This window comes from Eptatretus burgeri, chromosome 2 (genome assembly GCF_056783735.1).
Source record: "Eptatretus burgeri isolate ZD-2024b chromosome 2, Ebu_testis_v1, whole genome shotgun sequence".
Taxonomy (NCBI): Eukaryota; Metazoa; Chordata; class Myxini; order Myxiniformes; family Myxinidae; genus Eptatretus; species Eptatretus burgeri.
The window spans coordinates 76719347-76725488 of record NC_140962.1 but is presented as its reverse complement, the minus strand read 5'-3'; the positions used below and the strand labels follow the sequence as shown (position 1 = coordinate 76725488).

The window sequence follows — 6142 nt, the reverse complement described above, 5'->3', positions numbered from 1 at the left end:
ATTTTTCTGATTTTTTTCGGATGTTCCATCGAAAAGACAAGGGTAGGTGGGGGGAAATAAATATAAATTCCGGACCAGGAGGATTTAAGAAAACATTGAAGATGGATGACCATTCAAATGAAGGATGACCATGTTCATTGTGTCATCTGATGTCAAAAACAATAAAGAAGGATTAAAACTTGTTTTTACAATATTGTCTCGCATGTTTTCCTTATAGAAACCTGTTGGATCATCAAACAAATGGAAACAATGCTGAGAAAATTACTGTCCAAGTTGTAGATGTGTGCATGCACACCAGTGCATAGTGCTGGATATGATTAATAAAAAGTGTCTACTCAGAGTCAACACGCTCAAAACGGTCAATCAGAGCCATAACCAGCTCTTACTTTTCAGCGGGCATCTGATCGTACCGTCTCCCCATCCCCATGAGCACATCAAAGGCTGATTTCTGGTCCGTTGAAGGCTGGATATCAGCATCTCGCAGGGAAACTTTGACGTACTTGGCACCAAAATCTTTCAATATGAACAGCGGTGTACAACTTTCGACGGAAACAAAATCGGCACGATCGAGAGTAGCCTGCGAATCATCCCTGCTGCTGCACTGAATTGATGCAATAGTTCGGCCAGAATATTCGTCATCAAGATGTTGCGTGATTAAATCACCAATACAGTCACTCAAATTTATACTGCTGACATACTTCTTAACAATCACTTTCGCCTCAGAAACCAGTCAATCTGAACCACACTGGCCACTGCTCAGACGCCATGACCGAAGACTACTGCGCAGTTTGGTTAAGGCGACTTGGCATTTTGGTGTGCGTGCGCGAAATTATATTTTGAAAATAAATGCCGACGTTTACATTTGGGGTTTTGAAACTTTTGCACCTTCGGTGGAAAATTTACAAATATAAAAGGCTAAAAATATGTTTTATATTTATATTTCCTTTCGGCAAATATACCGTCGACAGATCTGTAAACCAAGTTATAAAATAACTGAGGCCCTTATGGGTTATTAAATATTGGATTAGCCCAGATCCCCCCTTAAATGCATGTTTAGCCAGGTTGTTTGGTAATCGGACGTTATATGTGTGTCGGGAGTGTAGCAGGCTGTCCAGTGTTCATACAGTGGTGGTGTACCGAGAGGCGCCTTGAGTCTTTTTCCTTCCCCCCTTCTGGCCAGCCCCCGCCCAGCTCTCTGAGAGAGTCAGACAACGAGACGTGTCAGCAACCCATTGGCGGAGAGCGGCTGCAAACTCGAAGGATGGACCAATCACGTGTCCCCGGGGGAGTGTCCAGAAAAAGCGAGCCCCAAGAAGGCAAGGGAGAAACTGCTTGCATCGAGTCTGTGATCTGCTGTATGAGGAGAGGAACTGCATGAGGTCTGTCTGCGATCTACTTCGTGAAAAAGGCCCGCCCCAAAAGGCAAGAGGAACTGCATGAGGTCCGTCTGTGATCTGCTTCGTGAGAAAGGCCGGCCCCGAAAGGCAAAAGAAGGAACTGGCTGCTTTGTGAAGTCTGCGTTCTGCTTCATGAGGAGTGGTTTGGTCGGCTGTTCCTCCTCGGTTATGAATCCAGCCTGAGTTCATCCACAGGTTCATCCTGAGTCCAGTCATGGAGCCTCTGACTGTCCTGACTCCCTGCATGGCTCGACACGTCTGTCATCCCATCGATCCGCCTGCGGAGCCCAACACCGGGATTTTCCTAGTCTGGTGTACGGGCCAGGCCTGGATTCGCATACTGGACCTTGTGAGAAACCAGCTGGAACACACCATAGATCTTTCTCTCCTGTGCCGTCGACCTTACGGGAGCTGAACGCGTCGAGGCTGGTGCGTGAGCGGTGCGACAAAAGGAGGCCGTCGCCACCATCTAGCCATGTGGCATGCGTGAGCGATGCCGAGAGGAGTACGAGCGCCATCTTGCCACGCTGCATGCTCGAGCTTGGGCACTCGAATCCGACAACATCGGCTTGTTACGAGCCGCATTCGTGCCTTCAACACTTTTCCTCTTGTCCATGAGGCGTCATGGACTCCGTGTCTTGTATACATGTTGTCTGCATCTTGACTGCATGTTGTCCAGGCCTAAGGCTTATTTCGCTAGGACTCCCTTCGAAACCTGTATCTGTAGCTCCCTCGTTAAGAGCGGGTTATAGATTAATTACAGCGTTCGTGAATGCTTTGCTTGTGTTGTGTTTCCTCGATGTGTCCCCAATAAATCTGGCTGAGTTATGCGAGATTTTCCGCCTTGAATTTATTTGTGCCGCGCCAAGGAACAATCCACTCGATTTGTATATAAAACCAAAACGGGCTACGGACTGGCAGACTTCACCCGGTCTCTGATCAAACCCAGTCTGTAGCCGGGGTCTATATCCCCATCTGGCAAGGCCCAGGTGTACGTTGGTATCGTGATCTGAGGCACGTGGTCCGAGACCTGTGGCGAACTAGCCGGCGTTATAACCCCTGAGACGGCGGTGCTGTTACGTGCCACCGAATCCTCAACATTTGGTGTCCGGAGTGGGGTGCGAATCTCTCCGTCGCTGATCCTCAACACTGGTGTTCAGGAGTCGAATGAGAATCCCTCCACCTCCATAAATTTGCAGGACACCGATTCAACAACATCTGGTGTCGTTCGCACCCCGAACATTGGTTACGAGAGGCGCGGAAAAAAAAAAAACGTTGCTCGCAAATTCCAAATTAGGTTTGATTTTATTTTGAGCGGATTGGGTGTAAAACTTCGAAATTATGAAGAAAGATGGAGTCGCAAAATGGCGGCGCGGCTCCACCTCAGCGCGACATGAAGCGGGAGAGGGTTACTATGAATAGCACAACGAACCACACAGCACGAAGAAAGCGCTCCCGCCCACCGGTTCAAACCACGTGGTCACAGCATGTATCATGGCAAACAAAGCAGGACGACAACGCCTACATTGACGAGCTTCATGCATGATTGGCGGATACCTTGGAGCAGAAGAGGTGTGATGGGAATTATATTGAGGAGTTACAAATTAAATTGGACGAGGCATCATGGCACGCAGACGAGGTTCAGAAAAATTACGTGCACGGGGAATCGCACCAATTGGCCGATGCACGGGAACGAATTCGGTGGCTGGAAAATGACTTGGCCAACACAGTCGAGGAACTACATGGACAAATGAGGAAAGTAGAGTGGAGCACCCGTAGGTTGGAACAAGAGAAGAGCGAACTGAACAAAAGAATAGAGGAAGAGCAAATTAGTAACTCCAGGGATAGGAAGAACTTGGAGGAAGAATGGAAAATAAAGCTGGAAAAGGAAAAACGGGAACACGATTTGGAATTGAAACAACTGAAGGAAGAGGTAAGATCAGGCAATCAGATAAGAGAATGCCTAGAACAGAAGATAAAAAGAGGAGAGAAATATCTGGAACAACTAAAGGAGTACGGTGAAAGAATGGACGACATGAGGAAGGAAGCATGCAAAAGAGGTGCGGAGATGAGAAAGGAATTAGGGGAAAAAGCTTCTGAGTCACAGAAACACCAAAACGAAGAGAGGGAATTACAAAACGAGCTGAGGATGTTAAGTGAGGAAAGAGAGAGAGAGAACGGAGAATGACACGTTAAGGAACCACACTGTGCAGATTGAACTGTTTGAAGCCAAAGCAAGATTAAAGAATGAGATGGAAGAAAGAGTAGTGAAAGAACAACGAATGAAGCAGGAAAGGGAAATCAATCAATTGAGGGAAACAACGAGATTGGAGAATGAAGAACAAGAGAGACGGTGGGATTGGACACAAAAAGAACATGAACTTGAAATTTACCAACTAAAGAAGAGAGCAAGGTTGCAGTACGCGGAGATGGAAAAACTCCGGAAAGATAACGAAGAACTAAAAAGGCTCAGAGAGGAAGAACGACTCAAATGGAAAGGAAAATGGAGCCAGGAAGTAGAACAGCACAATAATATGGGATGTGTGACATCACGACAGGGAGTAATGTTAGTGGTGCGGAACTTGATTGACATCACTCTTCGGATGAAACAACAATTGGAGCAAACCCTGGTGATGGAGACATTGAGGGAGCATACGGGGTTGTTGACGAATGAAATACATTTTGAGCAGGTCCAGCATGTGGAGCTGACAGCCCCGGAGGAGTGTGGCGAACCGATGATGAGCAACCTGCTGGAGAGAAGCAACTGGACAGAGGTGACTCGGGAACGAAGCAGGTACGAGGGTACATGCATACATGGTGCGGATGATGAGCTTAAGTTAGGAATTGAATTTTATGTTAATGAACAGACTCTGTCCGATGGGGTGCACGTATGCGTGACCCCTGAATGTGTGTGTGGAGTGCCTGTGAATGAATGCTGTGAGGCCACAGTCCAGACTACAGCACCGGTGTGTGCTGCCAAGGCAGAAACGTGTGTGGGAACTCATGTGGCGGTCAAGAATGTAACCCTGGAATGCGAGGCAGTTGGTGAATACGCAGGCAAGGTTGAATGTGTGGAATGTGAACACATTTCCTTGGCATGTGTGGAGCCTGATTTGTGTGGGAGTCCTGAGCGTGGAATGAGTGGTGATGTAGGAAATAGGTTCAATGTGCAAGGGGAAATAGAAATGCCACCAGGACAGAACTTGACACAGGGGACGGAAACCAGAATGGACAGCTCCGCATGGGTTCTTGCAGAGTTGGAGGTGCTGCATCCAGGAGGAGGCTTTAGAAATTGGAATTTAATTTCTCTCTCAGCCTCACAGGAACTTCGGGGTACAGCGCAGATGAGTAGCAAGCGGCAATGGCATGTGTCACATACTCCCTGTACCCATTTTAGAACAGGAAGGGGCCAGTAGCGACACCGCCATTTGTCACTTGGTCTTCAAACCTCTCTGAGGACACGAGGGTTTCGGCTTGCTGAGTGGGGCTTATCTGTCTTCAGGGAGTTAGCGAGAAGATGGGGAGGCCGACCCCCCCGATTGGGGTTTACTTGACTTCCGTGAACCCTGGAGAAGAGGAGGGGGTGAACCACTACCCCAATTGAAACGTGACCCCTTTGAGCCGTGGCGGAAAGGCAGCGGGGTCATGTAATGGGTAATGACGGATTCGTTCTCTCACTCCCCTTCCAATGAGCCAATGAGCCAAAGAAGCAGGCCATATTGGGATGTAAAAATTTTGTTTGAAAATTATATCGAGAGTGATTGCAAATTGAGGGACTGGCAGAAGGGATAAGAGTGGCACAAGTGGATTTGGGTGATTATTTTTAAAAAGTAATAAAAATTAGTGGAGACATCACAGGCAGAGCGTTAAACACACTTGAAGCAAGTGGATGGCAAAGAGTGGCTTGTTTGAGGAAAGACTGAAATTCCTGGTTGGAACCATGCAGAAGTTCCATGGGGCTGGTGAAGAGATTTTGATGTTTTGTTTGAATTTTTGGAAATAAACGATTAGGGCAGTACGGAGGAGGCCAGCGGACGACGGACGTAGTGAGAAATCGATTGGGGTTTGATGAAAAAGTGTAACAGTTAAATTTGATGACCAAGTGGGATCCGAAAGACTGGTGTGTTTTTGTTTTAACATAAAAGTGAAAGGTGTTGGATGGTGTTGTGGACTGGGTGTGTGGCACTGTGGAATGGATGACTAAAGTGCTTGGGGTGAATGGCGTGATTGTGCGAATGAGTAGAGTGCGTGCGGACAATGTACCCTGTCGGTAGGAGTCTCCCAACCAAGTTAGTGTAGGTTCGGGGGACTTGGAGGATTTGACATGGAACCTGGCCGCTGTTCCATCATGCAGACGGACTGCAAGGGGTAGGTGCAGGCCAAGGTATGGTGGTATTAGCTGGGAGTGTGACATGGTATTGGAAGTTGGTGAGTCAGGAAATAGGGCACCAGGGCTTTGGGGGCTCCTGGCAGGTGAAGGCTGTCAGAGGTGCCAGGAGTGCACAGTAGAGTTTAGTGCCAGGAGAGCATAATAGGGTTTAGTGCCAGGAGAGCACAGTTGGTTTTAGTGCTAGGAGAGCACAATGTGGGTGCAAGGAGAGCACAGTATGGGGGCTAGAGAGCCACCCCTTAGTTTGGAGCGCCAGAAGCATGATCAGGTGAACCCCGAGGTCGCTGGGTGTCCCCCACCCCCGATTGGAAGCAGGCAAAGAGACCTTGTAGTCGTCACACTCCCCAGCCAGCGA

General features: G+C 48.2%; 1 pseudogene; it reads left to right on the top strand.

Moving 5' to 3' along the window:
• Positions 1–2939: 2939 nt before the first annotated feature.
• Positions 2940–5048, top strand: LOC147032377 (uncharacterized; annotated as a pseudogene).
• The last annotated feature ends 1094 nt before the right edge of the window (positions 5049–6142 follow it).